This window comes from Chiloscyllium punctatum, chromosome 50 (genome assembly GCF_047496795.1).
Source record: "Chiloscyllium punctatum isolate Juve2018m chromosome 50, sChiPun1.3, whole genome shotgun sequence".
In the NCBI taxonomy this organism is placed as follows: domain Eukaryota; kingdom Metazoa; phylum Chordata; class Chondrichthyes; order Orectolobiformes; family Hemiscylliidae; genus Chiloscyllium; species Chiloscyllium punctatum.
In genome coordinates this window covers 9,723,204-9,732,617 of record NC_092788.1, presented here as the reverse complement: position 1 = coordinate 9,732,617, position 9,414 = coordinate 9,723,204, and the positions used below count along the sequence as shown (strand labels likewise).

Sequence of the window (9,414 nt, the reverse complement as noted above, 5' to 3'; positions counted from 1 at the left end):
CTGTTTAATATTTTACGATTACTTTTACAGACATTTTTGTAAGTTAATTTTTCACTGCTGCCCAGCCCCTGACCATGTGCTGCTTATTAATTTTTTTTTTCTGGAAAATATTTGACAGTCAAGAATTCTTTTTTCCAATAAGCAAGTGTATGTTCCTTCCATTTCTGACTATCAAATTCTGCACCATTTTCATTCCCTGTAATCCATTTTTCACTCCCTGAAACATCAACTGTGTTTCTCCTTCCACAGAAACCAGTGATTAATGTCAAAGACCTGTTGTCTGTGGAGAGGGTGATGTTTGACTTTCTTGTACAGCTGCAGTTTGTGTGGTGAAGGTGCTCCCACAATGTGATTAGGTAAGAGACATTACAGAGTATTCTTTACAGCAACAGTGATGATTTGAAGGTAATGTCCAAATCAAGAACAGTTTGTAGTTTTATTATCCTGCTTATAATTTCACAAAAATATTATTGGGAACTTTAGATATAAGGTCAGAGACTGATGATATTAGGTCAGGTGACCAAAAGCATTGCCAAATAAGCAGGTTTTGAGGAATGTCTTAAAGGGGGAAAGCAGACCTGTGAGGTTTTGGCTGCGAATTTAAAAAAATGTTGCTTTGGCAACTGTAAAAGCAGCCAGACAGGTGAAGTAATGAATTAACAGATCACTGGGAGTCTCGAACAGAATGGGTTGTCGAGGTCTTCAAGGATGTGTGATGCGGTGAGCTAGGGATAATCACAACCAGGAATTAAATCAAGAGTGAGAATTTTAAATTGAGGGATGTGGACCGGATGCTGGCAGGTGAGACTAGATTGGGTTGGGATATCTGGTCGGCATGGACGGGTTGGATTGAAGGGTCTGTTTCCATGCTGTACATCTCTGTGGCTGTATGTTGTTGATTATGAATAGGAGCCTTTTGACGGATCAACAAGTTTTGGTACGAGGGAGCACTTGGGCAGCAGAGATTTAGTTTTTCTGAAGATTACAAGGAGATTGAATGTGGGAAGCTGGCCAGGAGTATGTTTGGATACTGAAGTCTGGAGATGAGAGGATATGAGCTGAGACAAGGTAGAATCGGCTAGAAATAGTGATCTTGGAGTGGGACTGGGCTGTCACCCTCACTTCGCCTCTGGGATTCAGTTAGTTGTCAGGTTGTTAATCAGGGCGGTAACACAATCGGGAGCTGAGTGGCCCTGGTGGGGCCTAAAATGAGTGTCACTCAGCTGGCTGTTGCTGAGTAGCTGCTGCTTGGTAGCCCTGTTGATGACATCTTCCATCACTTTACTTCTGATCGAGTGTGGACTGATAGATGGAAATTGGCTGGGTTGGATTGCCCTGTGTTTTTGTGTTGAACATTCCTGGGCAATGTTCCACATTGTCGGTCGATGCCAGTGCTGGAGCGGTACGTGACTTGGTGGGTGGCAAGTTCTGGAACTCAAACCATCAGTATTATTGCCAGAATATTGGTAGGGCCCGTAGCCTTTGCACTACTTAACCACTTCTTGATGTTATTCAAACTGAATCAAACTGGCTTAAAACTCACATCTGTGATGTTAGAAACCACTGGTTAAGATGGATCATCCCACTTTGCACTTCTGGCTGAAGATTGCTGCAAATGCTGTTGTCTTGTCTGGTGCATGGGTGTGTGAGACCCCTCCATCAGTAATGGTGGGGATATCTGTGATGCTTCCTCCAGTGAGTTGTTCAATTGTCCATCACCATTCACAACTGGGTGTGACTGAACTGCAGAGCTCCGATCTGATCTATTGGTTGTGGGATCGTTTAGCTCTGTTGCTTGCTGCTGATGCTGTTTGACATGAAATAGCTTCAGGAAATGGTTTAAGTAGACTCCAAAGAGATTAAACAAAAATATATCACAGACAAAAGATGAACTAGACCAGAGAATAGGACCCCTTAAAGATTAACGAGGCTGTCTATGGAACCACCGGGGGTGGGAAAGATATGCAAATATTTCACGTCATTTTTACTGGAGAAAGACATGGAAGCTCGAGAATTTGGAGAAATAAACAGAGAGAACATGAAAGTATCCATGTTACAGTGGAGGTGGAACTGGATGTCTTGAATCGCATCAAGGTGGATAAAGCCCTGGGATGTATCAGATGTATCCCGGAACGTTCTGGAAATCTAGGGAAGTGATTGTTGGGCCTCTCCTGAGGTATTTGTATCATTGATAGCGACAGGTGAGGTGCTATTATTTTAAAAAGGTGGTAGGGAGAGGCCATGGAACAAGAGAATAGTGAGCCTGAAGTCAGTGGCAGGCAAGTTGTTGGAAGGGATTCTGAGGGACAGGATATCCATTTATTTGGAAAAGTAAGGAATAATCATTGACTGTTCTCAATGTGGCTTTGTACGTGCACAATCGTGTCTCACTAACTTGACTGAATGTTTTGAAGTGACAAAGAAAATTGATTAAACCAGGCGGTGAACGTTGTTTATATGGACATTCAACAAGGTTCCACAAAGCAGACTGGTTAGCAGGGTTAGATAACATGGAATGAAGGGAGAGCAAGCCATTTGGGTATAAAATTGGCTTGATGGTAGGAGACAGAGGGTGATGATGGAGGTTTGCTTTGTGGACTGGAGGACTGTGAGCAGCAGTGTGCTACAAGGATCAATTATTGGGTCCTTAAATAAATGACTTGGGTGTGAATATATGAGGTATGGTTAGTAGATTTACACAAGACACCAAAATTGGAGGTGTAATGGACAGCGAAGAAGGTTAGTTCAGAATACAACAGGATCTTGATCAGATGGGCCAGTGGAGCAAGGAATAGCAGATAGAGTTAAATTTAGATAAATGTTAGCTGTTGGATTTTGGAAAGGCAAATCAGGGCAGGACCTATACACTTACTGGTAAGGTCCTGGGAAGTTTTGCTGAACAAAGAGACCATGGAGTGCAGGTTCATAGTTCCTTGAAAGTAGAGTCACAGGTAGGCAAGGGAGTGAATGCAGCATTTGTTATGCTCTCCGTCATGTTGTGGCTGTACAGGACATTGATTAAGGCTCTTCTGGAATTCTGTTTTCAGTTCCAATCTCCCTGTTCCAGGAATGATGTTGTGAAGCTTGAAACTTTTCAGAAAATGTTTGCAAGGACTTTGCCAGAATTGGACAGTTTGAGGGCAGTGCATGTTTGGAGTGAGCTGCCAGAGGAAGGGGTGGAGGAGAGTACAATTACAACAATTAAAAGACATTGATTAAGCCACTTCTCGTATTCTGTTTTCAGTTTGAATTTCCCTGTTCAGGGCAGGGTGTTGTGAAATGTGAAAAGGTTCGGACGTTGCCAGGTTTGGAGGATTTGGGCGACAGGGAGATGCTGAATAGGCTGGGGTTAATTTCCCTGGAGAGTCCAAGACTGAGAGGTGACTTCATGGAGATTTATAAAATCACCAGGGGCATGGATAAGGTGAGCAGCTTGGGTTCGTTTTCCTGATGTTAGGTGGGTCCAAAACTAGAGCACATGGTTGAGAGGGCAACGATTTAAAAGGAATCTAAGGGCAACGTTTTCAAGCGGAGTGTGGTGTGTGTATGGAATGAGCTTCCAGATGAAGTAGTGGAGACTGATAAAATCACAACATTTAAAAGGCATCCGATTGGGTACGTGAACAGTAAGGGTTTTGATGGATACAGACCAAGAGCTGGCAAATGGGACTCCAGTAGTTTAGGATACCTCGTTGGCATGGATGAATTGGACCAAAGTTCTGTTTCTGTGCTGTATATGTCTATGACGTTAATAAACTAAGATGTGTTCCTCTTTTGTGGAGAGCAAGCTGCAGCACAGATAATTGTCCTTGGAGCTGAGAAGGTGAAGCAGTGATTTTGACCAGTGCAGATTTGGTTCCAAGGTCTTGAATTTGCGGAGAGAGAGGAATTGTTAACACTGTCACAACTTTTAGTAACTACTTTCAAGTAATTGGCAAATAACACAAAGTGAAAATGTGAACATTATTGTACTCAGTAAGTTATGAGCATCTGGAACATTCTGAACGACACAGATTCAGCAGGTATTCTGAAAGAGACTTGGAATTTTAATTTTTAAGGAAAGATTTGGGGGGCTATGGGCAAATAGGAGGGGATTTAGGACAGAATTGCAGCATCTCCAGAGGGAGAGAGTACAGCCCCAAAGGGCTGAATAGCCCCCAGGCCCTGTGCTCTGTGATACTGCCCCATTCACTGTGAATGGTGAAGCTCATCCCAGGGCAGAGAGAGGGATTAGCCCTCCACTCTCATCACAATGGGGCCTGGCTGATTGATGGCAGCTCCAGACCAATGGGAGGAGAGTCTGTGTGGTCCTGCAGCCAATGGGAGTGAATGAGGGGTGTGGCCAGCAAGATGACACATGTCCATGAGCTGTGCAGGTGCAGTGTCACTGTTTGGGGTTGGGAGAGACAGCAGAGACTGGGACAGAGGCTGTTGGACCTGAATTACAAACTCCCGGAAATGAGAACGAAAAGTACTGCAGATGCTGTAATTCAGAAACAATAACCAGGAGGCTCTGGAAAAGCTCAGCAGGTCTGGCAGCATCTATGATGAGAAATCAGAGTTAAAGTTTCAGATCCAGTGTCCCTTCCACAGAACTGATACTGAAAGAAAAAATGTTGGTTTATATGCAGCAGGTAGGGTTTAGGGGAGGATGTAAGGAGTAAAGGGTAGGTGGGGATAGAGCGAGAAGAAGGGTTGGATAAAGGAGTGGACAACGATCTGGCTGGGGAGGGTGACTAGCTGTTAATGGAGACTGTTAGTGGCTAACCATAGGTAGTGTGTAATGACAGGCTGTGAGAACAAGGCCTGGTGTGTGGGGTAGGGGGCTACGACATGAGGTTGCTAAAGTATCGTTAGCCACTAACTGTCTCCGTTGTAAGCTGTTCTCCACAGACATCACTCCATGATTGGAGCTGCAGAGGACACAGCTGCAGATGGGCGGCACGGTGGCACAGTGGTTAGCACTGCCGCCTCTCAGCGCCAGAGACCCAGGTTCTATTCCCACCTCAGGCAACTGTCTGTGTGGAGTTTGCACGTTCTCCCCGTGTCTGCGTGGGTTACCTCCGGGTGCTCCGGTTTCCTCCCACAGTCCAAAAATGTACAGGTTAGGTGAATTGGCCATGTGTATAGCCGTGCTAAATTGCCCGTCATGTTAGATGTAGGGGAATGGGTCTGGGTGGGTTGCTCTTTAGATGGTTTGTCTGATCTAAACACCTCTTCAATATTCTTCCCAATCCCCTCTGTACTCCTTAAAGTTGTTCTCTTTAATCAATGTTTCCAGCATTCGTGAAGCACTTCAGGAGAATTGTCAGTGTGAAAGGCTCCAGACAATGCAGGTCGTTGTTGTTAATGTCTGACATTAGAAGAAACAGGAATGAACACTCTCTCTTATACCTGATGAACAGCAGCAAAAGCAGGAAGCACTGAGCATGCTCCAGCCCACAATGGGCCTCTGGGGATTGATCTCAGTGCAGGACCAATGATGGGGACGGGGCTGGAAGACAAGGTAGTGCCGGTTGGTCTGAGTGAATGAGGGGCGTGGCTACACTTACCCACGTGATAAGCTTCTGGATTAGTAGTGCTGAAAAAGCACAGCAGTTCAGGAAGCATCCAAGGAGCAGCGAAATCGACGTTTTGGGCAAAAGCCCTTCATTAGGAATAAAGTGATACCACGTGATAAGCTTCACTAGCAGCACTGTGATGTTGTGACCAAGGCATTGGAAATGTGTGAAGGTGCAGGGCATGGTTCAGGAAAGACATATTGACCAGGAAGGGAAGGAAATTTTAATGGAACGGGCTGAGACGTTTAAAAGATCTTAGTGCACATCGGAAAACACAAATTTGAAAATCCCAGGCCCGTGTTTGTGGCAAACGGGAAAATGCTTCAAATGGTGAAAGGCATGAATGATTGCGCCATCTTTACTGGGAGCAGTGATCCACGGGACACGTGTGTGGCTGCCAACTTTGAGAGGGGCAAGCTGTAGGGGGACGCATGCACAGCCTTCCTTGGCAGGGAGTGATAGGGCAGGATTTACACAGTGTCAGAGTCAGGATGTTTTCAATGTCAAAGAGTGTGATGCTAGAAAAGCACAGCAGGTCAGGCAGCAGCTGATTGGTGGGAAGGAAGATGGAAACGTAGGACAGGTCAAAAGGGCAGTGCGGAGTTGGAAGGCTGGATCTGGGATAAGGTGGGGGGAGTGGAAATGAGGAAAGTGGTGAAATCCACATTGATCCCATGTGGTTGGATGATCTGAACACAGATGATGAGGCGTTGTTCGTCCAGACATCAGATGCCTGGGATTTGGCGGTGGAGGTGGCCCAGGACCTGCATATCTTTGGTGGAGCGGGAAGGGGAGTTAAAGTCTTTGGGCACAGGCTGTTTGGCTTGTTTAGTGTTTTACTGTTACTTTCACAGACCTTTTGTAAGTTAATTTTCCTCTGCTGCCCAACCCCTGACAATGTGCTGCTCTCTCAACGGACTAAATTTTCCACAGTATCTTTGCCAGTGAATAAATCTTTTTTTCAACAAAAGAGTGCATTTTCCTTCCATTTCTGACCATCAAATTCTGCAACATTCTCACTTCCTGTAATGCATTTAGCACTCCCTGAAATATCAACTATGTGTTTCTCTCTCCACAGACACCAGTGATTAATGCCAAAGCCCCATTGCCTGTGGAGAGGGTGATGTTTGACTTCCTTGTACAGCTGCAGTTGGTGTGGTGACTTGGGTAAGAGATGTTACAGATTATTCACTCAGTGACAGTGAAGAGTTGACAATGTGTGTGCAAATCAACAACGGTTTGTATTTTTATCATTTTTATAATTTCACAGAAATTGAGAATTTCTGACATAAGGCCACAGATGGGGATATTAGGTCAGGTGATCAAAAGTATTGCCAAATAAGCAGGTTTTCAGGAATACATTAAAGGAGGAAAGCAAGTCTGAGAGGGTCAGGGTGCGAATTCCAGACTTTGTTCCCTTGACCGTGTCGAAACAGCCAGACTGGTGAAGCAATACATAAATGCATCTTTGGGAGTCTGAAAGAAAATGAGTTGTCGAGGTCTCTCAGGTTGTGTGGTGCAGGGAGACAGGGATGTTCACAGCCAGGAATTACATCAAGGGAGAGAATTTTAAATTGTTGCTTGGAAGGAGCCTTTTGATGAATCAACAAGTTTTGGTACAAGTGAGCACTCAGGCAGGAGGGTTTTCGATACTCTTGAGATTATATGTAAATTGAATGTGGGAGGCTGGCCAGGACTGTGTTTGGATAACGTAGTCTGGAGATAACACAAGGATGGACGAGTATTTCAGTAAATGAGCTGAGACTAGGGTGAAGTTGGGTGATGTCACTGATGTAGAAATAGTGCTTTTGGAGTCGGGCTCCTCCTCATCACTCCCCCTCCCCAATTCACAAATATTGTTCCTTGTTCTGTCTGTCTTTTCTGGTTATGACCTTCTCTCCAATTCTGCTAAGAACTAATACTTGACCTCAAGGTTGTTGGAAAATCCTGCTCCATCTCCACTCTCCCTTTCCTTTCTGAATTCCTCATATGTCCATCCAGGATCTATCTTTGTTCCTTCCTGTATCTCACCTACATACTGCCAGGAGGTGACATCGTATTGGTTTCCCATGTACACTGACAATGCCCAGCTCTCTCTCCCTATCATCCCTCTCCATTGCTCCACTGTTACTCATTCATCAAACTGCTTACCACTCGATTGGCTGCAATTTCCTCCAATGAAACACTGCAATGGTTAAACCCATTGCCTTCAGTTGCTATGACAAATTCCTTTCCCTTACTGCTGAGCCCCTCCCTCTCACTAGGAAATGCCTGAGGCAGAACTACACTCTTCACAATATTGCTCTCATATTCTGATCCCAATTCTGATCAGACATCTACACAATCGCAAACACCAGGAACTCCAATCTCTAAAATGTTGCTTTTCGCCACCTCACCCCAGCTCCATTGCTATTGAAACCCCTTACCCATGTCTGTGTTGCATTAAAGTTGACAAATCTAAAACAGAACCCTTGATTCTGCAACTGACCCAGAGACTGCTTCCAGGTTCCCTCATGATGTGACACATCCTCTCAGTATTTACCCTGTCATACCCCTTAATAAGCCTATATGTTTCAATAAGATCCCCTCTCATTCTCCCCCAAATCCAGTGAGTTGAGTCCCAACTTCTTCAGCCTTTTCTTAAAAGAGAGTCCCTGCAAACCAGGGATCATCCCAGTCAATCTTCTCTAAATGCATCCGATGAAGTGATGTCTTTCCTTAACTAAAGGCACCAAAACATCTCTCATTACTCCATATGTGGTTTCACTCGCACTTTATAAAGTTGCTCTCAGGTATATACTCCAAACTCTTATACTGCAAATCCCTTCAAACAAGGAACAACGTTTCATCTCCCTTCCTGATGACCTGTTGTAACTGTGTGCTGGCTTTCTGTGTTTCTTGCACAATTACCTCCTGGTCTCTTTTGTGTTGCAGCTTTCTACAGTTTCCATCATTTAAATAGTTCTCTGTTCTTTTATTACCTCCTCCAAAATGAACAACTTCACATTGTCCCAAGTTATGCTCCATTTGCCAAATTGGTGTTCACTTCTCCAACAAATCCGTCTCTGTAAACAGTTTATAATAATTTTGGAAGTTTGCTTTTCTACATTTTCTAGGAGATTCCCCCCTCATTCTTCTAAACCTTTCCAGGGAGCACCGGACAGTGGGAAGCATGCTGAGTTACTGTCTTTTCAGAGAGACTGTTTGGAGTGACTGGGAGGATCTTGCTGCCCATTGGTCAGAACTTGCCCATCGAGCTGCATGAGTCTTTCACCCCCCCATGTCTTATTGATGAGGCACAGCGGCAACACGGAAGGAAAGAAAAGGAAGTAAATCCTGCTCTCCATATCTGACTGACCCTTGTAACATTCTGTCCCATGTGTCAAAGATCTGCCCTGTTCAGTCACATGAAGTCCCAAGGTGGAAACTCATAGAAACCCACATAGATTTCCCCCTGAACTGACTACTGGTCTTCACAAGGGGTAATGTGTACAGTCATCCTGGACCAGGAGGAGGGGATGGTGTGAGTTTCTAACCTGACCTGACAGTGACAGATTTTATAAACTTGTATTACAGGATACTACAGGTGGATATTCAGATGTCAATCTCAGTAATTGTAACGCCAAACTCTGATTGAATTACACCATTCATCAGGACCTGGATATTTGCACTGTGTGAGAGTATTTTGTTCCAGCTCAATTCCATTTTCTGCAGAAAAATTATCCTTTGAATCAAACCGTCCTGTCAATAGATCTCCCCGAAATCTTCAATATGTGTCCAGTAATCCATTTACGATGAGTGTAAGGTTGAACATCCTGATGTATATGTTTTGTAAGCACTTGTCTCTCAGTTC

At 44.5% G+C, this 9,414-nt stretch overlaps 1 long non-coding RNA gene across 1 annotated transcript; it reads left to right on the top strand.

The window, feature by feature from the left end:
- Window positions 1-251: 251 nt before the first annotated feature.
- On the top strand, window positions 252-9,162 carry LOC140470065 (uncharacterized). The gene is made up of 3 exons (XR_011956327.1): window positions 252-356; window positions 6,640-6,728; window positions 9,138-9,162. It is a non-coding gene; the product is annotated as an uncharacterized lncRNA (long non-coding RNA).
- Window positions 9,163-9,414: the final 252 nt, after the last annotated feature.